At 39.4% G+C, this 26,766-nt stretch overlaps 1 protein-coding gene across 9 annotated transcripts in view; it reads right to left on the reverse strand.

Moving 5' to 3' along the window:
* FRMPD4 (FERM and PDZ domain containing 4) overlaps nt 1–26,766 on the reverse strand; it is a 919,852-nt gene that overhangs the window by 358,707 nt on the left and 534,379 nt on the right. The window contains exon 1 of one of the 9 annotated variants that reach the window (XM_084789376.1): nt 15,990–16,255. The exons of the other annotated variants lie outside the window; for them this stretch is intronic. The gene's annotated coding sequence lies outside the window, so the exon portion shown is untranslated. Of the gene's footprint in view, nt 1–15,989; nt 16,256–26,766 lie in introns of those variants that run through there. 9 annotated transcript variants of the gene reach the window in all.

Genomic DNA, 26,766 nt, shown 5'->3' on the forward strand with positions numbered 1-26,766 from the left:
GGCATACAACTAAAAAAAAAAATATTGGGAACTACATCGTCTCCTCTCTTTTCTTTACTTCACTTCATGTCTCTCTCCTCTTTTCCAAATTGTTATACTGGCCATGAAACCCCATGGCTTTATGAATGCTATCCAAACACTCTACAAACACTGAGCTATATCCTCATCTCAGGAAGAATTGTATGTTTGAAATGACATAAAACAAATACCTAAACAAGAAGGAAGAGCTTCCTAGGAGGAAGACAGAAGGTTACGTGTGGAAGGTCTGGAGAAATTTCCTTTAGAGGATCTATCATTTGGCTTCATTTTTCTATGTATTTACTTTAACGTTTTACATTTCACCAGCTCACAGACTCAACACAGAGATGCATCGTCCCTTTACACCTTGACATTCTATGTCTCCACTGTGAGTCCTCTTATTTTAAAGGTTGGTACTTTGATTTCTGACAGCTATCAATCAACAATGCCAAAATGAGTAGGTCATGACATTTCCATATTGCTGCCAAAACTACTATCTATCCCCATTACAACACATACGTGGTGATTTGATTTCAAGTTTTACAGAATGGCTATAAGCTGCTGTCTTTCATAAGTGGTTGAGTGATTTCCTTTAAAACAGGCTAACTATTTTTAAATGCATCCGTTAAACCTGTCGGGAAATATTTTATTGTCTTGTATTCCCTCAGGGGTGAAAATACTCTCTTGACAAATGGATTACCTGAGGAAAAAAATTATGTTCAGATTCCTCATTTTTCTGTAGACAGATATTAGTCAAAAGGCAGTATCTTCTGTAATTTTCCTGAAAGGCTAGGTGTGGTTTGCACTAAAAAGACACAGCAGGCCAAGGGGGTGTCCTATTCATACAGACCCCCTCAGAACAGATGTCAGAGGAACACAAAGACTTCTAAAATCCACTCGTCTTTGCACTTCTGTTCAATTGCTCCTTAATCCTTTTCTGATCCAAAGGAAAAGACAGGCCAAGTATATCTTTATTTAGATAAATTTGGACTAATAATGTGTCTCCCTTTAAGAAATTACCACTGGGGATGAAGAAAATTCTGTTAAGAAAGTGTGAATGAAAAGGAAAGATGAGGAAAATACCTCTAAAATTTTCTTCTTTTTCTCATGTCCTTGTTGAAACAACAGAAAAGCAAGCAGAACAGCTGTTCTCAACACATGGATGAGGCTGCCAGGTAAACTGCAGAGTACCCAATAATATTTGAATTCCAGATAAACACCAAGTCATTCTGTATTTATTATTTTTCTTACTGAGAAAATCTGCCAATGTTATTACTCATCCATTCTCTTTCAGAACTGGAGAGATTAAGGCACCCAGTGAGGCAGGAGGCTATGGAAGTTTTAACAGCAAAGCTTTCAATAGCTTTTTGCAGTGCATGCTCTGCAGACCGCTGATACAACTCGTGTGCATCTTAGTCACGAAGTTTTGTGTTTATTCCTTCCAAAATTGGCCATTTGGCCTTAACCTCAGAACTTGTGAAACTGAAGCTCTGGAAAACTGTCTGTCACAAGTTGAAGTGAGACACTAGATGGAAAACAAACATACAAACAACAACAGCAGCAGCAACAAAAAAAATGGCCTGGGTTATAGCTCAGTTGACACAATGTTTGCCTGGCATGTACAAAGCCCAGTGCTTGGTCTTCAGTACTGCACAAACTGGAATGCTGGTTTATGCCTGTAGTCCTCCTACTCAGGGAGTAGAAGCAGGAAGATCAGAAGTTCAAGGTCATTCTTCGCTATATTGCAAGTTTCAGGCAAGCCCCAGGAAAATGAGACCCCACTCCCTCTTCTAAAAAAATAGCAAACCGTGAACATATCCAGAAAAAAACAAACAAAAGCCAGAAAAAGTAAAGCGAGATAGAATAAAAATGAATAGTTTTAAAACTTATATCTGCATATTAGCCCAAGGGACATGTCCCACGAAAGCCTTCACTTACCAGGAAACTGAGACAGAGGGGAGGACATTCTACTGGGACTCTAGATGCATGGGAGAATGGCAAAGTAGAAGGATCCAGAGGGTCCTAGAAACCTACAAGTAGAACATTATGATAGGCAGATTTGGGCACAGGGGTCCCGCTCAAACTAAGGCACCAGCCAAGGACAATACAGGCCGTAAAACTTTAAACCCCTACCCAGATCTAGCCAATGGTCAGAATATTCTCCACAGTAGAGTGGAGAGTGGGATATGACTTTCACACGTACTCTGGTGCCTCACCTTTGACCATGTCCCCTGGAGGGGGAGACCTGGTGGCACTCAGAGGAAGGATAGCAGGTTACCAAGAAGAGACTTGATACCCTATGAGCATATACAGGGGGAGGTAATCCCCCTCAGGAACAGTCATAGGGGAGGGGAATAAAGGGAAAATGGGAGGGAGGGAGGAATGGGAGGATACAAGAGATGGGATAACCATTGAGATGTAACAAGAATAAATTAATAAAGGAATAAATAAAACCTTTTCCATATTCCTACTTCATTAAGTCAGAATTGTGTTTGAGAACAACTCCAGGCAATGAGGCCCCTCGGCCCCTGCTCTAACATAGAGCAGTGACATCAAGGAGGCAAGATCCACTCCCAAGTCCAAGGAGTTGGCTTCACAGCTCTCTTAGATTTTCAGATACTCACTACTATCCATACTGTAGTTCCTCATTTCTAAAACAATGAGCAAATACTTTACAGCTTAGAAAGGCTCTGTCTCCCAAATTCTGTGATTCTTTGATTGAGGAGCAAGGAGAGACTGGAGTACACTGAGCTGCTGACTCACAGGGCTCCTTCTCCACTTTCTTGCAGCCATACTGAACCATCAAGCACCGAGGAGTTATGAAGGGGCCTATGACACTCTGTGCATTTATTTCTTATACACATTGGCAGGTAGAAGTAAGTCCTGTGAAGAAAATTCCCCTTGGTAAACAACTTCTTTCTTTCTTTCTTTCTTTCTTTCTTTCTTTCTTTCTTTCTTTCTTTCTTTCTTTCTTCCTTCTCTCTCTCTCTCTCTCTCTCTCTCTCTCTCTCTCTCTCTCTCTCTCTCTTCTCTCTTCTTCTCTCTTCTCTCTTTTAGATAGATAGATAGATGATAGATAGTAAAGGTAGGAATAGATATATAAAGCAGGCCAAGTCTGTTTAGTGTTGCTTGTATATTCATGTTTTAGGGGATGACTCCTTGGTATTAGATGGTCAATTATGGGGCTCATCTTTGTGGAGGAATGATTCTCCTCCTTTTGGCAGTCATTAATTGCCTGTATCTCTTCATCTAGGTGTGAGGGTTTGTGAGATTTCCCCAGTTCATGGGCATGCCAAATAGTGTTGTCATTGTTCAGATAGTATTTAGGTGACTATATTGCTGAGATTGAAAGGGTGCAGCTTCCCTGTTCTACATAGACAATACAATCTTATAGCAGATGTCTGATCCTCTAGTTCTTAAAATCTTTCCATCTGGCCTTCTTCAATGTTTTCTGAGTTTTTGGTGTAAGGGTTATGTAGTAGATATATCCAGTGGTGCTAGGAATTTCACAGTTAGTTGGTCTGTGCATTTTAACCAGTTGTATGTTGCTGTAATTTCAACTTTCCAAGGGAGAAAACCAATCAATAACCTTACCAAGCTGTAATACCTACAAAACACAGCAATGTCCAACACAACAAGATAGCCCCAATGGGGCAATAGTGGCACTTATGTGTTGAGGGCAACCAACAGCTATCTAAATAGATGTAAGGCCCACTAAATTCAAGGCAGTCCATGCCTGGTACTGTAAGCCTAGCCAACCGCCCATGATTGGTGAGGCCCTGGAACATAGAGACAAACCTCCTGCTGTGGTTTTCTTAACCCATTCCAATTTCTCTTTTTTTCCTTTTGGTTTGCTAAAGATTTATTTATTTTTAACGTATATGAGTTCTCTCTGTGTTCAGGCACACCAGAAGAAGGAATCAAACCTGGTACATATGGTGGTGAGCCACCATAGAGTTGCTGGGAATTGAACTCAGGACCTCTGGAAGAACCACCAGTGCTCTCAACCTCTGAGTCATCTCTCCAGCCCCACTCTAATTTCTTACTGACTGATAAATCCTTACCTTTCTTTATATCCACAGATAAGTGTATCTCTCTTCCATGGAGGATTATGATTTTTTGTTATGATTTTCTCCCACCACTCTAGGTTCAACCACCTGAATGAGGTGAAGGCTGAAGAGAACTGACTCTTGTAGGGCAATTATTCTCTTGTGTATTTTCCTTCCTAAAAGATTTTGAAACTCTTCTCCTCAGTGTCAGTGAGAAGTTACTCTTTGAAGTTCAGGAGATGCCCAGTACATTTGGGTTGGAGGCCTTGAGCTCACAAAAGTATGCCTGTACTTGGTAATAGCATTAGATAGAAAAACAGAAACCATACTTACACCAAAATGAAACCCACCATGTTATAAAATAAATGTGACAATTTAAGTCAAAATACAACTACATACACAAAATATCACTTGAATCAAGAAGCTGTAATCAAAAAGGTGCAAGCAGAAAGAAAATAGGAGATTTCTAAAAGATATGCAAGATATAATCATTGGCCTCTAAAAGTTTAGCATGGCATTAGAGTGACCCATTCTAGATGCAAAATCAAGTGATAAAAGTGGCTTTGTCAGACCTTACTTTCTTATTCTTCATCAATGTAACCACAGACAAAAACCTAGGTCCTTGGTGGATACTAAGCCAGTCATTTATCAAAGCCCATTTTCAATTTGACTTCTTCCCCAACCACGGTTCCCTTGACTCTTATGGAATCAAGTCAGATGAATCTGAGGTTATATCTCAACACGGGTATGCACAGTAGACTTTTAAAAGGGAACTGATTCTCAATGAAAGTCTGGCAACTAGGATGAGACTGCATATTCCATGAGCCTTACAATGAAAAACTTAGGAAATATATATGACGAGATCCAGCATGGTAAGTGTTTGTAAGCATTTCTGCTGCCATTAATTAGATATAAAAGTGTGTTCACACAGCAGAGATCTTTTCTTGCTCAAATAGCCAACACTTCTATTAATTTAGTAGATGATAGCTTTATATTTTATATTATTATAAGTTGACAGTTATGTATATTTATAGAGTATAAAGTGATGGTATGGTTTTTAGCATAATATAGAATAGTTAAATCAAACTAATGTGGTTGTCACCTCCACTGAAGCTGTTAACAAATGATGACAGGCTGTCTTTCTTTTTAAAGACTGGATAATATTCCATTGTAAAGAAATATCACATTTTCTTTATTCACTTACTCATCTGTTAATGGTGATTCAGTTAATTCTATGACTTGGCTATTTTTACTCAGGCTATAATGAACATAAGAGTAGAGATGTCTATTTAGCATATTGATTTCCACCCTTCTAGGTACATGTTCAGAGATGGCATTGCTGGATCATATGGTAACAGGCTTTGATTTTTTTACATTTTTTATCATGAAGGGCATGGCAAAGGTTTTAGATATTAGCTTTTCCTTGTCTGAAATTCACTAAGTAGACCAGATTGCCCCTGAACTTATGGCAATCCTCCTGCCTTGCCTCCCGAGTACGGGAATTATGAGAATGCGACTACCTGCATGGCAGTATATGGCAATTAGAAGTTTCTCTAGAATATATCTTGTATTTAAATATGTGAATCAATTTGTAAGGCTGTCGACTGAAGTGTAACAGATAATGTTCTTTATGTGTGTGGATATTTATATGGCCATGTGACAAATATGCATGCCACTACATAGAACATATGTGACCTTTAGAAATTTCCCTCAGATGCTTTCCCTCTTGGATCTCACAAGTAACCACTCCTCTGACTTTAACATCATGTCCTTAAAATCTTCCAAAAGATAAATTATGAGGCATATATATTTTTATCACTCAAATGCTGTCTTCATAGCAATAGTTCATTTTTATACTGCGGTATGTTATTTCAGTGAATTGCTTCTTCTTCTCTTTCTAATATATTTTATTAATTTATTCATATTACATCTCTTGTATCCTCCCATTCCTCCCTCTCTGCCATTTTCTCCTTATTCCCCTCCTCTATGACTGTGACTGATGGGGACCTCTTTCCCCTGTATATGCTCATAGGGTACCAAGTCTCTTCTTGGTAGCCTGCTATCCTTCCTCTGAGTGCCACCAGGCCTCCCCATCCAGGGGACGTGGTCAAATATGGGGCACCAACTTATTCTTCTTTACCCCCCAAGACCTCTATGACTCCAGAGGTAAAGTAATGCCAGTAATGGTCAGCCTCATAATGTCAATGCAAACTGATAACACCGACAGACATGCACACTGGTTATCATTCGTACTAAAGCCACAACCAAGACAAAACTATTGTTTCCATCAGAAAGAGTAAAAGAAAAGAAAGGAGTAGGAAGTAATTTATGACCTCAAACTTTGTTTGTTCTAATATTGTTTGGTTTTGGTGCTGGCACGCTGGGTCTTACACATGTAAGGCGAGCAATCTACCCAAGTCCCAGAATTTATTTTCTTATCATGCTATTTTACATATCTAGTTCACAGAGATGTTGGAAAAACAGATGGAAGTTTCTGAAACATATGCAAGTACAGCAAATGAGGAACAGTAAGTTTGTTAATATAATTTGCATTAAATCTCATAAATAAAGATTTCCAGAAAGATGTTGTTTTTTTCATGATAAATTCAATTTAATTATGTTTTTCTTATTTACCTGATTTAAACTTCTCTCTTAAATCATTAGACCTTATTAAATACCTTTTGTCATAGGCATAACTTTCCTTCCTGCCTTCAGAGTGAGATTCATTCACTTTATAATCAATAAGCCTCATGTTCCACTGTGCCTCTTTCAAGCAGTTGCTTTCACATTATTTAATATATATCAGAATTTTCTTGAGGCTTAAATTTAATGTGGTAAAATAGAAATGAACAACCCTTAATCATTAGGTCTGCCTGAAATGATGTTAACCCAAGTTAATATACTCAAGTCCCTAGGGATATTTGTGTGATTAAAAAGATTTTAAAAATAGTGAAAAATATTTATCAAGGTCTCATTTGCACATTTTCTTACTAAGACATTTACTGGCATCATTAGACATTTATGTCACACAGAAAACAAAGAAATAATGGCTTCCAATTGTTTTATAATCTTCCCAACCTGGTATTTACAAGCATAGAACAACTTAAGGAAAACATAATTGGCATGATTTGCAGTACAGAGAAATAGCCTTAAGCCAGGTTGAGGTGATGCACACCTTTAATGCCAGCATCTAGGAGGCAGAGGCAGGTAGATCTCTGTGAGCTCAAGGCCAGTCTGGTGTACAGAGTTAATTCCAGGGATGCCAGAACTACACAGAGAAACCCTGTCACAAGAAAACCAAAGAGAATAAAAAATCAGAGAAACAAAAAGAATGGGGCAGGGCTTTTCTGTAAGGATGGATCAGAATACCTGGGATGTATGGGAAATTTGAGTAAATGTATTTAGTCCCAGAACTTGGGAGGTAGGGGGCAGGCTCTGTGAGTTTGAGGCTAGCCTGGTCTACAGAGTGAGTTCCAGAACAGCCAGAGCCACACAGAGAAACCCTGTCTTGGAAAAAAAAAAGCCTTTATTGATATTTAAGCTTTCCTTTATGACAATAATTGTATGATTTGTTATCTTTCTAGTATAAATGCTAAATGCTCAGGAAACTTTTTTCTGCCATTCTAGATAATTAGAACAAAACAAACTGTAATAATTTTTTAGTGTTACTTTCCTTCACCCAATTCCAATATATAAGAATAGCTCAGGCACTTTTGATAACAACATTCCTCAGTGTAAGGATCCTCTCTCAGTGAGGTAGTTCTTGTCTTTCCATTTACTTATCTCTGTTTCTTCTAATGCACTTGATGGAAGGCTTTTGTCCTGTGAGTTTTCTGACTTGTCCTTCTCTTCTTCCATGCCAAGAAACCCCGTTAGGTTCTATGGCGTACAATACCTGTCTGTGTTTTTTAGTGAAGATGACAAATGTTTTGGCTACAGTGAAATAACTCATTCTGTCCCATTCTTACTCTTGAAATCAAGTGGAGCATGTAAAGAAAGCACCAAATAAATAAGTAGTTGCCCATGATGTTCTAAGAGGATCCATAGACTCCAGAATGCTGGAAAAGCGCCATGTATCAGACATATGATTCAAGCAATAAAAGTAGCAAAAGGCCTCCCTAAGCCTTCAGTCCATCCATGTACTTCCTCCTTGGTGGTTCATTAGCATGATTCCATTCATCCAGTCCATAAACTGTGCTATGCATACTTAGTTGCCAACTCTTCCAATCTCCTCTACTTACCTAATTTTCCTTTATCACTCATAAGAGTAATTTCTTTTGCTGCCACTTTTGGCTGCACTGGGCTCCTACTAGATAGTCTTCAGCATTAGGATTTGTTTCCAATTACAAAGCAAAAGCCAGTATCCTTTATCTGATTTTCTAAGAAAGGCGTTGACTCTAGAAAACTTGAAAGTTATCAAGTTCAATGAAAAAAAATCGTAAGAGGTAGGTCATGTTCAAGTTCACCTGAAAGCAGAGACCTATTATTTGTACACCTAAATTTACAAAAAAAAAAAAAAAAAGACTGCACCCCAAATTATGTTAAAGGTCTTGGGTTGCAATTAAAACAAAAAGGAACTTTTTAATCACAATAAGACTGAAGTTCCAACTCAGCCCTCCCCCAACCTTGTTCTGGTTTTCTTTATTTAAGTTATAGTGTGGGCATTTTTTTTCATGGCTACTACCCTCCTTTGGTTTATCTTCTTTTTTATTGTTGTTAATTACATGTTAATATCTTTTAAAAATTCACTTAAAATTCAATATGTTTTTCTATACAAATAACTGAAAAATGTATAAGTTTTCATATGTGAAAACTTTGTCAAGAATAATGTTTGTCAGTTTCCTAAATACATAATAATTTATTGTCAATTAAATTCATTTAAAATATTGGCATTGCAAAAATTTTACATAACAATTGAAAGACTGGCTGAGGTCCTTATTGTGATGGAATATAGTCTGAATGTTCAGATGCTTAGAATCACCAGGCTGCAAGTCTTAAAGTAATTTGTTTTCTATGGAGGCTTTCCTCACCTAGGTTGGGATCTTTTTTAAAGTATCTTGGTTCTTTTGAAATGTACCTAAGATTTTTGAAGGTCTTATCCAATTTTGTTGATAACAAAGGACGTTAGCTAACTTTGCCTTCAGTTTTTGTTCTCAATGATGCTTTTATGACAATTTCTACAATACTAGTAACATCACACAACACAATACAACAAACCAAACCAAACCCCCAAATACACTGAAGCTGTGATTAGCAATTGGGAGGGCACATGCATAATAGAACACAATAGGATTCAAACTACTGGCAGAATTTAAACTACTTAAGAAAGCTTTTCTGTTTTTAACATTTTTATTTTTTACATATACATATATATTATTGCATGTATATACAATAAACTACCTATAGCAAGAAGAACCATGACACAATCAGGAATTATATAGATGTTACATTCTTAATGTTTTGGCTATTTGTATCTGACAGCCTTGAAGAAAACATCTTTACTATCTTGGTAAGTCTAAAATTCTGAATGTAAATCAATCTTTATCACATCTTGTAATTATCAACTTAAAACACCTATCTAGACCTAAAAACATCTAAACCCCTAAACAACTAAGCTTCATTGTAAAAGTAAGGTACCTGGTCTTCAACTCCATCAGAGACTTGAGAAGGAATAAACTTGATTATCTGAGTATGCCAGGAGTGCAGGCTAGTAGCTTTCCAAATGAGAAGATGAAAGAGACAGTTTGCTACCTGAAGAGTCACCCAAAACTCATTATTATGTTGAAGCATTTCCTTCAGCCTTCTGGCCCAATATATTTGTGAGGCAGGAACTACTGAGGACTTGCTTACCCTGTCTTGGCAGAGTTTGGCTGTCAACTCTGCTTGCATCCAAGCTTTCCCTTTTTAAGGCAGCATTCTGTCTGTGATAGAAAGGAGGACATTTTTTCCCAGTGGCTTGTTTGCCACATTTGAAGCCATCTCCATAAGGAAATTCTTTGATGCTCATCATCCTCTTTGAGGTAGGCTGGGTGTTGCCAGGAGTTAACCTGTCTCATTGTCAGTGAATCATTAAAATAATAAAAACATTTTAAAATGCTATACTCTGCATGTCTCTGATGTTTTTAAAGACCTTATCTAAATATCCTACCTTATCTTTCTATAGAATCCTATCTATCTGCTGCACCTAAGATGTATATTCTTGTGATAAAAGTAGACCAGAAATTCACATGACCATGATCTGATCAGCTAATAATCAACTTGTATAACTTATGTAGCCTAAACAACCAACAATAGCCCTTTCAAAGTATTGTAAGTAAACCTTGTATTATAATTAACTTATATGGGTACAATACCTCATATTAGAGTAGAAATATATCAAAAAGACTTCTTGGGGATGGGGCATCCAATAGTCTTCCTAAAGGTTCCTTTGAAACCTATGCAGGGATGTGGCTTTTCTATAATTTAGAAGACAGAAAAAAAGAGGTCTAACAGTCTTACAAGCACATTCTGCAGAATGCTGTTGCATAACAGAAATGAACGCTCAGTGTCTAGGTTTAACAGGAACTGAGCAATTTCTCTTTCTTTGACAGGGAGAGAGAGGCATGGCACTCCATGTATGGAAAACTCAGATGTATCCTTTGGCAACAAGTGTGCTTATCTTGATTTACTCTTGCAACTCTAAAGGTTACCTGATTGTGTAAATGGACTTTCCAATATATCTTTGCATCTAGTTTTCCATTTAGGAAACACTCCTGTGGTTGGAAAGTGAAATGTTCTCCATAGGTTCCTGTGTTTAAGGACTTGGTCCCCAATTGGTGGTGGTATTTGAAAAGCTGTGGAACCTTAGGCATTGGAGTCCATTAGAGGAATTTGGTCACTAGGAAAAGGCTTTGAGGTTTTATAGCTCAGACACATTTCTCATTCGTTCTCTGCTTTGTGCCTTTTTATGTATGTGACCAGTTGCCTTCCCCTCCTGCCACCATGCCTTCCATGCCACATAGGGCTATAGTATACTCTGGAAAAGAGAGCCATAATATTGATTCTTTTCTGGTATTTGGTTATAGCAATGAGAAAGGTGATCAAAACAACTCCCAGAGTGAGGAGAAATACAGAGTAGACAGTGCCACACCTAAATTCTATGACTCTAGACACAGCTCCATAATTCAGATGTCATCACTCTTCTGTTTTGCAACATACAAGGATTTATCAAATACAAATTTTCTTCCAAGTCTCAATTTAAGGTCAACTTGTATGACAACAATAACACGATTTTTATGAGTTCGATTCTATATTGAGGGTGACACCTTATATTATGGCAATCCACTCTGTGTCTCTTTAGGACTACTGAGTACACAGCTTAGTCTCTCCATATGACATGCAAGTCTCTGAGTTGTAACAATTCCATCCCCATATTTTGTAACTAGACTTTGAGAATGTAGGCCAGTCGTTCATCCTCCTTGAATTTCCATAGATTCACTTCAACTTTGTGAGGTTGATCTGAATGACCTTTCAAATCCCCTTCTTTGCTAACATTCTATGACATAAGTCCCAGAAGACTTCTTAAATAAAGATACAGCTGCTGTGTCTCTGCTTCTGCAACTTGACATTGACCTTATTGATTATTTAATGTCAAAGCCTTGATTAGAAATGCAATTTCTAATTATAATGCTGTTCCAAAGAGGATACTAGAGCACCTTTCCTGGCATCATTAACATTCATTCATTCATCAATTCAGCCATCATTTATTAAAATACAGTGTTTCTCAACCTTCCTAATGCTGTGACCCTTCAGTACAGTTCCTCATGTTGTGGTGGCCACCAAGCATAAAACTATTTCCTTTGGTATTTCATAACAGTAATTTGCTATAGTTGCAAATTGTAATGTAAATATATGTGTTTTCTGATAGTCTTTGGCAACCTCTCTGAAAGGGTCACTTGACCCCAAAAGGGGTCATGACCTACAAGTTGAGAACCCCTGGCCTAGTAATATATGTTAAGTGTGCTGCTGAACTCAGGCTGCTCAAATATGAGCAAAATTACCTTCTATTAGCAAGAGCACACAGTTCAATGGAGACAAATAACAAAAATATTCACTGTAAAATCACAAGTAATGAGTTTTATTTGAAGTCAGATTTTCCATCTTAGCACTGCTGAGGTCTGGTTTCAGCTATAGTGAGATCATCCTATACAGTTAGGCATTTAGTGTCATCCTCAGCATTTAACCACTAGATGCCAGCAGCATCCCCATCAGATTTGACAACAAAATCAGCCTTGATTGAGAGCCACTAGTTTCAATATATTCTTTTATTTGTAATAAATGTTCTACCTAAATTGATCTCCCTACAAATTTGTAATAATGGCCAATCATGCCACACATGTTTGAGAATAATCTTATTTGTATATACATCACCTGAGTAGTTGCACAAGTTTACTGTTGCATCTTATTTGGTGAGTTTTTAAAAAATATTTTAATAGTATGAAATCATTTGCAGCTCTGAAAAGTTGGAATTGTCTTTGAAGAAGGAATATAGAAACAAGCTTAAACAATGCCAGCCATGTGGAAACATTTGCTGATTAGTGTGATGGGCTAAGATGTTCTGGATGTGTTTACCTATGAAATGTATCTGTCTAGATCACATCTCTGGACCACTACATTAGAGGTATGTTTAGGGTCTGACCATGCACAGGAAAGCTGCAGTGCTTACAGTATTCTTAGGCACCTAGACAAGAGACTACCCCAAAGACTCCAAGTCAACATAGCAGACGTCCTTGTACATCAGTGTTTATTGCAGCACTAGTCACAGCATTAAGCAGCAGAACTCAACTAAGTATCAATAGAAGAGTAAAATTATGCCATTTGTAGAAAGATATAGGAACCTGGAAATAAATGTATTGTGTGAATTAAGTCTATCTCAGAAAGACAGATGACATATTTTCTCTAATTTTTGCTTCCAAGATTGCAAAGGGGAAAGTGAGTAATATAGGAGGTTGCTATGAGGGAGGAAGGAAAAAGGAGATGGTATTAGGATGTAGGGGAACAAAGGGCCAAAATAAATGACATTTTTCATTAAATGACCTTATCTGCCTCTTTATAATACAAAGTAAAATATATTTAAAAGAAAAGAAATCAAAACAAGAAGCTAGATTGTAATTGCTTTCATGTCTACTAGCTAACTTCCATGTATGTGAAATCTTTTCCTTTTTGGAAGTAAGACAGAATGAAATTTAAAATAATCACTTAATCTAGACAAAAGAGAAGAAGCAAGTCTCTGTTGAGAGTGAACAACCTGTGCTGTCTTATTTCTTAATAAATTTAATTCGACTTTATTCGAGCTTGCCCAGCTTCAATGGCTAAAAGTGGTTGGGCTAATGAAAGTGTGTTCTGACATGTTTTCAGAGTCAGGGGTTAAAAACAACATCCTGACACCCGTTCCCATAGCTGATTCACTTTCTGATGCAGAGGGTTCAAAGTATAACCCTGGAAGATATTGATGTCTCATTTATTTCATTATTGTAGTAACAATGTTGAGGTACATCAACTAATTCTGTGGCATTGCTTTCACCGCAGATGATTATTGCAGATGCTAGGCAAATCATGGAATCCTGTAACCATAACTGTTGAGATAGAGTCCTTAAATTTAGGAGAAAATAGGGTTGAGAAACCCAATAAAAACTGAAAGCCCACTGCTAAGCTGAGATAAGATTGTCCGACAGACAAAAGCCCCAGCCTCATCTGGGATCATGTGCCAGCTACATGCCAGCATTTTTTTCTGAGTCATTCTGAAGAAATCACTTTGCCTTATGTCTCCCAATTATCTCTACTGCTCATTGGTGATACTGTGCTCTTTTTCCTTTTGGTGTGCTGATAATTAGATACTGTCCAAGAAACACTCCAAGCTCCTCACAAGGGGGACTTTGTGAATGTGAACTATCACAATTGCTTAATAAATTATGTTAAGAATGCAGTCAGGCACAGCTGGCCCCTGACTGGCTTTGTGGCAGAACTCTTCTTAGCTGCTGAATAAGCTGGGCCCTCAAGAAAACTAGTACCACAACTTTTGGTTCTATTAGGTCTCTAGGAACATTCACTGATGAAAGGCAAGAGAATAGCCAGATTTAGGTTCAAATTTAACATAAAGAAAAACTGTGATGTATCTTCTGATGCTAAGCCCTTACAGATTGTCTTTTTTGACTTCAGAATTTTGGCTCAATATGGACAAGACAAGATCATGTTCCTGAAAATATGCATGTTAAATATCTGCTTTTTACTTCGACATTCTGATACAAAAATGTAAGAGAAACGCATGGTTATACCTTTAAAAGTTGACTAAAAAGTAAATGTAACAAATCCTAAACAAGAAATTAATCAGAACACACACACACACACACACACACACACACACACACACACACAAAACAAACACATACACACCCCCTTTTAAATGCTAAACTCAAAGCAAAGAATTTGTCATAAGTCCATACTATATTTCCTATCAAGTCACCCTCCAGTTGGCAATATGGAATTGACTAGTCACTGCCGCTTCCAATATCAAATTTCTCAGGGGAGTTTGCAGTCTCTCTTTGAAAATGTTTGTCCTGTCCCTAGTCCTCACATCCTCAGATCAGATACACAGTTTCTGGTGCAGAAACACGTACCTATACATGGCATGCTGTAATGAATGCCCAGGTAATCACCAGGATTGTTTCCCAAGTGAAACACTGTTGAACGTTGCACTCTGGAGCATTCCTTTTCTCTTTGACAACGAATATTTCTATGTGAAGAACTCTTGATGCTATTCCAAGTCTTGTAACCTCTACAGTTGACAAATTACCCAGCTCCCAGTGTAACCTTTTACCATAATCTTCTGAAAGGTAAATGCACACATGCATACATAGGTGTGGATCAATAAATGAAAGGTATATATCTAATAGATACATAGTAGGTACGTATTGATAGCGTCATCAATTACCATTACTTGTCTACTCAGTTGGAATGTTACTTGAAGTAGACATTCAGTAACTTCAGTTGTATAAGGCAATAAAATGAAATATTCCCAAACACAGCAGACTCACTTTTAAACCACAACTTATATGAACACTTTATAAGAAACGATAGACTCCTCTTGTCCACTGTATTTCAGCTCCCTAAGGGCAAATCCAATAGTTGGTTTAATTAAAACCATAACCTTCTCTTTTTCATGCAGCTTGTAAACAAGATCAGAGCACTGGACAAGAGATTTACTAGACTTACAGCCACAAAAATCCATCAATACCATGCATGGAATATATATCACCAAAAGACTCTGCCTGCATCAGATTATTGACTTAAACACAGTACTTATAAAATTATTTATAAGAGATGGACTTATATGTTTCAATAGATAGAAGACCTGGTTTAACTTGGAACTTTCTAATCTCCTCCAGATCCTTTCCCAAGAGAAGATGGTATGTGTGTTTAGAAAACATCTAAGACAAATGTAGCTTTTCCCATAGTTTTGTGTCCTTGAAAGCCATAGATTATTAGATTTTGGAAAAAAATAAGCAGAAATTCTATCTCAAGCCACTGATTGAATTCTTACATTGAATTTCACCTTGAGAAACACACGGTGACAAAGAGTGGATTTACTCATTCATGTGATATAAAGTTTTCACAGTAACTCCAACTGAGAACACACCCATCTCAGGGAGAAGAAACTTTTCGGTACTTGGAGCTGATAAAACATATCCCCATATAAAGAAGTAACTTGTAGACTACACTGAAAGTGAGGGGCAAGGTAAAACCTCTTCCTCTCTCTCAATAACGCACTGGCTAAGAAAATCTAAGCAACATATGATTCTCCGTGTTGAGAGCTAACTCCCCTTCCCCCATTCAATCTCCCTTTGGCATGCACGTTCTCACAGACAGCATACATTCATGTCTTACCTTTCACTTAGTGGAGTCTATTACGGGTCTTTCCTGACATATCCAGCAGGAATGCAAGATGATGCGTGCTCCTCACCCTCAAGTGGCATTTGACTCCACTCCATGCAATCACTCAATGCAGTATGGATGAATGGGCTAAGTTCAGGTTCACTGCCCTACAGTGTCTTTATTCCTCATAGCACAGAACTAGAAAGCCAGTGAGCACTGGCGGCTGCTGCTGCCACTCTCCTCTTGTTCAAACTAATGGAGAAAGTGGGCCGCAGAAAGCTCTCCACTCGCTCGCTCTCCTTCTGTTTTCTGTGACAAAGTTAAAGCTGCAGCATTGAAAAAGAACAAAAGGAAAATACAAGGCAAACTGCCTCTGTGGAGGAGCTTTTTCTTCCAGCAAAACATTATCCAAGGCAGATTTTTGGACAACATCCGAAGCCTGGGACTTTACTGACCCAAACCCCTAGAGCTAAATTGCTTAGGCACCTGGACCTAGAAGGCATTGGTCATCCCATCAGTGCCTCAGCAACATACCTGAGGAGTGCAGTAAGGCCAGCAAATAAACATCTAATAACCAGCAGAGAATGAGGCCGCCAGCTTAACCTTGCTCCTGCCTCCAATGATGCCAAAGTGTTCTGTTTGCTCAGGACTCTCCTTTTACCAGCATTCAATTTGAATGAGCCAGGGCAAGCGCACTGCTCGTCAGCTCCTGAGAACAGGATGCATTTATGTGAAACACGAGGAGAATGCCTAATGCCGAGCCATCCTCTGCATTCCCAGGAGCTATTATTACAGGGCTAGCTTACATTGCACTGCACTTTTGTGAGCACTGCAACTTCAAGCCAATGTCTCTGCACACATTCACACACCCCTCAAATGTTGTGATTGTTACGTACTGAAGGAATCACCTGCAAAATGTTCTACAGTCTTCTCCCAGGGTAAAGAGTGGGAGCTCTACTCGGAGAGCGCTGACTGCTATGTTTCCTTTCTCTCTTTCCATCAGTGACTTTCCAGGCTGAGCGAAAAGGATTTTTATGGCCCTGTGGAATGGCATCTTTATGCTGAAAAGGAACTGCTCTTTTGCTCCTTTATTAATAACAAATTAAGACACCTTAGAAACAAACAGGACACCTTGGCTTTCATCCATCTTTGACATACGGCATTAATAGAACCTGAACAAAACTCATTATCCAAAAGTATGTTATCTTATATAACATAATATGGCATGTGGCCACCTAGATACACATGATTAACATGCCATTGATATAAAATGACCTATTTGCAGCGGAAAGGAAAAACAGCTCTCTTGGCACATTGTATAGTTTTACATTTTCTCCTTCTGTGTAGTAGATTGAATTGCAAAGACTCTATTGTTACGGTGGTTTTTTTCCATCTTAAAATTGTCCCCTAATCGGGCCAAAGATTCTGCTTTATTCTGCAGGTCAAGAAACTATTGTCAGGCAGAGAAGATGTATCAGCTGGTGAAGATGATTGCTGACAAACCTCAATATTTTAGTTTGATCCCTAGTATCTACAACAGAAAGAAAGAACCAACTCCTGAAAGATGTCTTCTGACACATGTCACACACACACACACACACACACACACACACACACACACACACACACAATGTTTAAATGAGGCAATTGGTTCACCATCCTCAAGTGAATGCATTACTTAGAACACTCACAAGAGACTGATGCAGATTTTTTTCTAATTTAATTTCTGTTGCTACGATAAAATACACTGACAAAAGCTACTAAAGGGAGAAGAGGCTTATTATAGCTCACAATTTCAAGTGACAGTCCATTGCAGTAGAGAAGTCAAAGTGGTGGTAGCCAGAAGCAGTAAGTCACATGCATAGTCAAGAGCAGAGAAAGAATGAGTTCCTGCAAACTTTCTAGTGCTCAGCTGGCTCTCTCCATTTTACTCATAACTTGGACTGGGCCTTCTCATCACAATGAGCCGAACTGAGAAAATCTCTCATAGGCCAACCTTACCTAGATGATCTGTCATTTAGACCCTCTGTCCATTTGATTCCAGGTTGCTTAAAGTTGACAGTTAAAGCTAACCATCATATAGATCCCATTAGGAAAGGGGAATAAAATAAATAGATATGGATAGGGGGCTAGAATGGAAGATTAAGTGGGGGGGGGGAAGAGGGAGGGAATCCAAGGAGAGACAACTAAAATTAAGCAGAATTTGAGGGATAGTATAGAAATCTAACACACACACACACACACACACACACACACACACACACTCACACACACACACACACACACACACACACACACACACACACACATCTACATGAAAGAATTGCACCTAAATAATGGCAGATACAGAGGCCCAGCTCATTTTTTCTTATCACAAAATGAAGCTTCAGTACTAGGATTAAGTTATATCTAGTTGAGTTGTTGGCCAAAGGAGGCCCCACTCAAATTCCCTCAAATCCAGGCTGCTACCAAAAATATTTGTTCTCCACAAACTGACAGCAAGGCCCCATTGCTGAAGAAAACACCTACACAACTCATTGAACAAGGAGCTGTGGAGCTGGTGCCTACATAGAGCATTTACCCTTACATTCCAGCATCCTTGGTACAGGGTGGTATTCTGCATTCTCTCAAAAGAAAAATGGCAATACCAGCCCAACCTCAAGCACTTGTATATAATGGTGTCCTGCTCGCAAGGCATTGCTGGTACAGAGCTTGTGGGAGTAAAGAACCAATATCTGATTAGGACACAAAGATGGAGCCCATATCTGATACTGCTTGAGTGACCAAGAACCTGAGACTAGATAGCTTAGGGGCCTAGAGCAAACCCAAATAATATTTGTCTAAATATACCAAAAAATGTAGTGATAAAATGACTCTTAATGGTATCCTGTTATACGCATAGATCAGTGCTATATTCAATTGTCATCAGGGATCTTTCTTCATGTAATAGATGGGAACAAATACAGCGACCCATACCCAGACATTAAACAGAGAATGAGAGATCTTAGAACATTCATGTCTAAATAAGATGTCTCTATCATAACCCTACCCCTAGAGGTCAGAAAAACTCTTGGAATAGGAGGAGGAAAGAGTGTAAATGCCAGAGAGGATGAAGGACATCAAGAAAACAAGGCCCTCTAAATCAACATGGATAAAATGAATATGAACTCACAGAGTCTGAGTCAGCTGGCATAGGGTCTAAACAGATCTGCACCAAGTCCCTCTGCATATATATTATGACTTCCAGTTTAGTATTTTCATGGGATTCCTGAGTATGTAAACCAGTGAGTCCCTGATTTCTGTGCCTTTTCTTGGGCTCTTTTCATTTTGGTTTCTCATGCCAATTTTGATGTACTAGTTTTTATCTTATCTTGTTATATTTTATTTTGTTATTTTTAAAAATGGGTGAATGAATGAAAACCTATCCACTAGAGTAAAAGTTGATTAGCATCTAGAAATTACAGTTCTGTCATTTATACCTTCTGGAAGAGGGAAAATCAGTTCTCTCCAGTTTGGTGGTATTTTGTTTTCTTTTCTTTTGGGGGTGATATTTTATTTTCTTTTAATGGATTGTGTTTTTGTTTTTGTTTTTGTTTGTTGAGAAGGAACTTAAAGTTGGATGAATAAGGATGAGGAAGAGAATCTGGGAGGACTTGGGGAAGAGGAAGAATAGCATCAAAATATATTTAAATTGACAAAATATTAAGAAATAAATAAAATTAGTAGCCAGGTGTAGTGCCATACACCTTTAATCCCAGCACTCAGGGAGGCAGAGGCAGAGGCAGAGGCAGGGGCAGGGGCAGGGGCAGGGGCAGGGGCAGGGGCAGGGGCAGGGGCAGGGGCAGGGGCAGGGGCAGGGGCAGGGGCAGGGGCAGGGGCAGGGACAGGGGCAGGGGCAGGGGCAGGGGCAGGGGCAGGGGCAGGGGCAGGGGCAGGGGCAGGGGCAGGGGCAGGGGCAGGCAGATCTCTCTGAGTTCGAGGCCAGCCTGGTCTACAAAGTAAGTTGAAGACAGCCAAGGGTACACAGAGAAACTCTGTCTCAAAAACAACAACAAGAACAAAATCCCAAAATACAAACAAAAACAAGATAAAAAATAAATGTAACCATCATAGAAATGAACTGTATTTTTAAATGCTAATTAACTCAATAAACAATGTATGTAACAAAGGAAAGGTCTTCCTTATGTCCAAAACTCCACATGTAACTCTTAAGCTTTGTGAAATTCTCTAATGTTTCCCTGAATCCAGCTACTAAAGAGATGGCTTATTATTATGATTAGTCCAGGCAGACAGATAGATGTTAATAAAAAATGACATCTAGTCCAACAACAAACACTAAATTAACAGGGTTATGAATATGATAAAAATATATTATGTACAGGTGTAAGACTATTCTTAAATTTTTAATTTTATTTAAAATTTAAATGTATGGATGCTTGGCCTACATATATATCTATGCACTATGTGTGTGCCTTGTTCCTATACTGGCCAGAAAAAGCAATCAGAAACCCTGGAACTGAAGTTATGGAAGGTTATGAATCACTATGTGAGTGCTGGAAATCAAACTTAAGTCCCGTGGAAGCCAATCCATTGCTCTTAACCACTGAGCTATCTGTCTTTCCAGTGTCAACACCACCCCTAGTTTTAAAATTACCCATCAATACTACTTTCTGTCAACTTCCTTTTGAACCTATTGACAATGTCCCCTCCCTGAACTAAAAAACTGTGTGTAGAACACAGGGAGGTAGGAGAAAGGTGCAGAGAGATGAAAGAGAGAGAGAGAGAGAGAGAGAGAGAGAGAGAGAGAGAGAGAGAGAGAGAGAGAGAGAGAGAGAGAGAGAGTTAATAGTATAGGAACAAGTATTAAGGAACATAAATCTTATCCCAGGGTCAATGAAAAACCAAAAATGTCTGAGTAACATATTTTATAAATTTGTCGTAAATCAACAGACTAAAAATAAATTCTAGTAGAGTTTTAGACTCAACACAAGCCCTAAATATACACAGGGGGTTTCTAATCATAACTCAGACATGTGTAGCCATTACTATACACCAGGGAAGTATGAGTATAGGGAAGAGGAACCAGATGCATATGGTAGTGCTTATAATTCAGGCAAATGTTCTTTCAAGCTTTCTCAGAAAAGAAGTAAAGTTTTGTGATCATGATTGCTCACAGATAGCTGGGACAATTGGATGATGTCTTCCAGCATTTGGGGGACTGTAGAGGCAGCTGGTAGGAAACAGTGACTATAAATACCAACTCAGAAACCCCAAATAGATGATGCTCTGGATGGGTGGATTCATGTATACTCACATAAGCACTTCCTAAGTGCCTCTGGTAGCCAATGCTCAGTGCAGCCCATTGGGGGCTATGAGGATGAGTAATAGATCAAACCTCCCAGACTAGATGGGACTCATGGTCACAGAACTCAGGATGCTTTCCCTCATCTTCCAAAGATGTGACTATGGAGGGCTCCACAAGAAGAATTCCTAGTTGCATCCATCAGAAACATCCTGGTGCTTCAAAACAGCTGATACCTATCTTGCCAACTACACTGGAGAAAGGAGCTGAGGAGCAGTCAAGGATGGTTGGCCCATAACACACAAGCCCAAACAGTGCATACTCAGCTCTCTCCCTAAGAGTGACCAGCTACAGCTATCCCTCTATTGGGCATCAGGTCCCTCACACTCTGGTGTTTTGCTCATGGCTTTCTATGGCAAAATCCACTCTTTATGTATTATCAAGGCAGTTGGCCTTGCCATAGGGTGGTTATCCTGGATGATCTGTGTGGGCCTAATGTAAAAAGAGAATTTGAAGGCAGGAAAGGAAGGCAGAGGAGGGAGTCAGGGTGATGACAAGCATGAAAATAATTTAGTATGCTGTAGTTTGCTTGGAGAGGAAGGGGCACCCATCACCTCAATCCAGACTTCACTCCTACATGTGTAAGGAACTAGATCTGCCAACTACTGGTAAGAAAGAGCATCTGGGCACAGGAAGCTGGAAGCCTAGGCCCAGCTAATGCTTTGATTCCAGAATGCCCAAACCCAATGTCGAAACTCTATCTGTGGGACACCATACTTTCGACTTAAAAACGCTGTGCAATGATTAGTGAGTTTGCCTAAGGCATTAATGACTAGATTTGTCTCATAGCAAACATAACTGAACATGCTCTGTTCTTTAGCCGATATTTTCCATTCATCTGGCTCACTGACAGAGGAGGAGATCTTGACCCAAGCCACAGATGGCACAGGGAATGATCAATTTGAACTGGGAAAGACAAGGATTAAGAATGAGGGCATGCTGAGATGGGGTAACTAAGTAGAAGGCAAAGCAGAGTGAAAGGAGGCACTAGGGATAGAGGAGAAATATAGGGGTACAGTGTGATGGCAGGAATACTCCAGCTGCCTAAGTAATGTGCACACCATCCCTAAGGAAAACTCTGCCCTGTCCACTCTCAAAATGTCAACATCTTAGATGAAGATAAGATCTGACCATCCTTTCTGTGACACTGTTCATATACCTGGCCCCATTTCAGCACTGCTGAGCTTCATCTTTCTCAAATATCGTGAAGCTTTTCTCTTCTTGAAACGTGTTTTCCCTTTAATTTATATTCTGCCTTGATATTTATATACACCAATTATAGTGTATTTGGCATCCCAACACTTTTGCTCCTGAGGTTAGTGCCTCACCCAAGTGGAGAACATACAAAAATGGGTGGACAGTCAGGGCTTGGAGGCTCAGGTCAAATCAGGGAGTTGCTTAATCCAGCTCATGAGTGATTCTGACATGGGTTTCAAGAAAATGGGGTCTATCTTTATCCATGCACATCTTGTAGGCAGGGTAAAATTTGGGTTGAAGTTTTTGTGTGTGGGTTGATGTTCCCCTCCCTCCACTAGGAGTCCTGTCTAGTTAGGTGGTGTCCTCTTCAGTCTCCATGAACCCTGCTACTAGGAGGCTTAGCTGGAGTCACCTTATATCTTCCCAGTAGCATACCCTATCTGAGGTTTCCAGCTTGTCACAGAGATGCCCCGACCTGTGGTTTTTCTTCTCTCTGCAGGTCCTCTGTTCTCCCACCCCAACTCTCCCCAGGTCTTCTATCCACCCTCATTTCTCTCTGCACTCCCTCTCCTACCTTGTTCCCTCTCTTCAACAACCTCTACAGTCTATTCTATTTCCCCTTCTGAGGGATACTTAGGCATCCTCCTTTGGGCCCTCTTTGTTACTTAGTTTCTTTGGGTCTGTGAATTGTAGTATGTTTGTCCTGTATTATATGGCTAAAATCCATTTATAAGTCAGTATAGGCAATGTATGCCTTTCTGGGTCTGGGTGATCTCACTTCTTGTCCCATCCATTTGCCTGAAAATTTCATGATTTCCTTGTTTTTAAATGCTGAGTAGTATTTCATTGTGTAGATGTACCACAATTTCTTTAACCATTCTTCAGTTGACGGACATCTAGGTTGCTTTCAAATTCTGGCTATGAACATAGTTGTGCAAGTGTACTTGTTGTATGGTAGAACATATTTTGGCTGTATGCCCTGGAGTGGTATAGCTGCATGTTAAGGTAAAGCTATCTCCAATTTTCTGAGAAAGCACCAGATTGATTTTCAAAGTGGTTGTACAAGTTTGCACTCCTGCCAGCAATGGAGGAGAGTTCCCCCTTTTCTACATCCTCACCAGCATGTGCTGTCACTTGAGTTTTTATCTTAGCCATTCTGGTGGGTTTAAGATGGAAATTCAGAGATTGAGGAAATGCCCAACCAATGCCTGGACCAACCTGAGACCCACCTCATGGGATAGAGCCAACCCCTTATACTATTAACCATAATCTGCTATGCTTGCAGACGGGAGCCTAACATAACTGTCTTCTGAAAGGTTCCACCCAGCAGCAGATCTAAATAGATGCTGAGACACCCAACAAAACATGGGGAGAAGTGTAAGGAGTCTTGTGAAAAAGTGGGGGGAAGGATAGAAGGACCTGGAGCTGACAGGAGATCTACAAGGACCAACAGAGCCAAATAATCAGGGCCCAGAGGAGCTTGTGGAGACTGAAGCACTCACCAAGGGCCATGCATAGACTGCACCTAGGCCCCCTACACAGATGGACCTGATGGAAAGCTCATGCTTCATGGGGGTCCCCTAGTAAGGGAAGCAGGGCCTGTCTCTGACATTGACTTGGTTGCCTGCTTTTTTATAATTCCCCCTGACAGGCTTCCTTCTTCTGAGGAATAGGGGATGGGGGTGGGGGAAGAGGGCAGGAGGGTGGGACTGGGAGAAATGGAGGGAGGGAGCCATGATCATGATGCAAATTGAATAAATTAATTAATTAGTAAAAGAAATGGGGTCATTTTAATTCAGGGGTTCAATGGAAGAGCTCTCATTTCTCTCCAATAACCAACTTCAATATAAAACTGTGTAGATAATGGTGTGTCTTTATGAACCGGCATCTCAACCTCTAAACTTATAAATAGAAAATAATTTCATAAAGTTGCATAGAGATGGATGAATAATCAGCTTAATGTTCTCTCAGCCTGTCTAAAATATTAATCTATGTTGGTTCACACCATTTGGGAAGCTGAGATGGCCTCCCAAGAGTTGCCAAGAGTTCAGAGCAAGCCTGAGCTACACCTAGTTCCAAGACACTCTGGGCTATAGTATGAGCTCTTGTGCCAGCAAACCAAAATAAACAGACAAATTAAATAATTAATAACATTATCATTCAATTCAAATCATTTCATTGGTCATATATCTCTAGAGCCCATACTTTGGGCTCCATACAGAATAAAGAATGGTGAACTGAGCTTATGGCTTCGGTAAAATTCAGGAAGAATAAGTGAACATCCTGTTAGTCCAGTGAGGTCAAGCTACTTCTGCATCATGTACCTTTCAGGGACCACCAAGTGGCAGATGTGACACAAGTGACAGAATGGATGCAGAAGTTTTTTTTTCCTCCTTTGAAAGGCTACAACCTTTTTGGACTTCATCCCCCCTGCCCCCTCCCCCCTATAAAGCAATGATCTCCAAAGTGGTGCTCATACAAACCAGCTCCCCAGCAGATGATTTAGGATTTAATTGAATCATTTCTACCCTAGGAGGGATTCTTTCCCTTTTGAGTTCTAAAAATAGCAGGAGACTACATAGTTTGGACTCTGGATTATTTACAAAATGATTTGTCCCACTTGCATTTCTGCTCTGTTTGTTGGAAGATAATATTATTCTATTGTCAGATGGAGGCTGATTCCTTCCCTCTGTGAGGCACTTGACACAAAAGGTATTCCCAGGGCCAGTTGAAAGCAGCAGGTGGAAAGAAAGAAAGAAAGAAAGAAAGAAAGAAAGAAAGAAAGAAAGAAAGAAAAAGAAGAAAAGAAGGAAAAGCAGAGAAAAGCAAAGAGAGCAAGAAACCAGCAGGTAGAAATTGTACCGATCTGGATCAAAACATAGGAAAAGTATATGCCATTTGCTTTGATAAACTTGCAGCATTTATAATCTGGGACTAGGGATTTTAAAGAGCAAACACTTGTTAGAGGTTTAAGCAATCAGCATCTGATTATTGCTTAATGACTGAACTCTCTTGAAGGCTCCATAATAATTACAATGCAAAAATCGAGGGGAGGGGAGGAAATGTCATAGGAGAATTTGGATATTTCAACGCTTGAGTTAAAACAAGTGAAATGTAATATTCTTTCTGCAAAATAAATTATTTCCTTTTCGCTAAGCAGTCAGTTAAAACTCCCCTAATTCAACAGAGCAAAGTGTGTGAGTCAGCCTGCCCCATGAAAACATGAAGTCATGCATATTGTGACTATGCACTTGACTTTACGAGTTCAAGTTGAAATTATGCAAGACTTTTATACTTTCTACCTGATGAAGACTAAAATGTAAGGAAATTGTCCTAGAACTTCAGGATCACCAGCAAGGCAGCAGCTGGAAAGAAGCCCACGGAACTGTTCTCCCTGTTTTAAAGGACTTCCAAGCTAGCTCCTTTCCTCATTGCTATGTCCAAACATCTGACAATAAGCAACTTAAAGGATCCTTCTATTCTTCCCCTCTGTCCCACTTTCCTGGTAGGTGAAGACTTTCATGGGACGGTGTCCAGACATAAGTGAGTATATACCATTTGACTCTTTCTGCTTCTGGGTTAGCTCACTCATTATGATCATTTCTAGTTCAATCCATTTGTCCACAAATTTCAGGAATTCCTTGTTTTTAATAGCTGAGTAGTATTCCATAGTGTAAATATATCACAGTTTTTTTTTATCCAGTCTTCTACTGAGGGACACTTAAGCTGTTTCCAGTTTCTGGCTCTTAGAAACCTACAAGTAGAACATCCTGCTCAAACTATAGCACCAGCCAAGGACAATACGTGCGGTAAACTTTGAACCCCTACCCAGTACTAGGCAATGGACAGGGCATTCTCCACAGTTGAGTGGAGAGTGGGGACTGACTTTCACACAAACTCTGTTGCCCCATATTTGACCACATACCCTGAATGGTGAGGCTTGGTGGCACTCAGAGAAAGGATAGCAGGCTACCAAGAAGAGACTTGATACCCTATGAGCATATACAGGGGGAGTAAGTCCCCCTCAGTTACAGTCATAGGGGAGGGGAGTAAGGGGGAAACGGGAAGGAGGGAGGAATAGGAGGATACAAGGGATAGGATAACAATTGAGATGTAATATGACTAAATTAATAAAATATTTAAAAAAAGAACTTAGAGGAGGAAAGATGTTTTGTGACTTATGGTCTGAGGGTACATTCATCAGGGGAAGGCATGGCAGCAAGAAGAGTT

Source organism: Acomys minous (genome assembly GCF_964271855.1).
Source record: "Acomys minous genome assembly, chromosome: 7".
Taxonomy (NCBI): Eukaryota; Metazoa; Chordata; class Mammalia; order Rodentia; family Muridae; genus Acomys; species Acomys minous.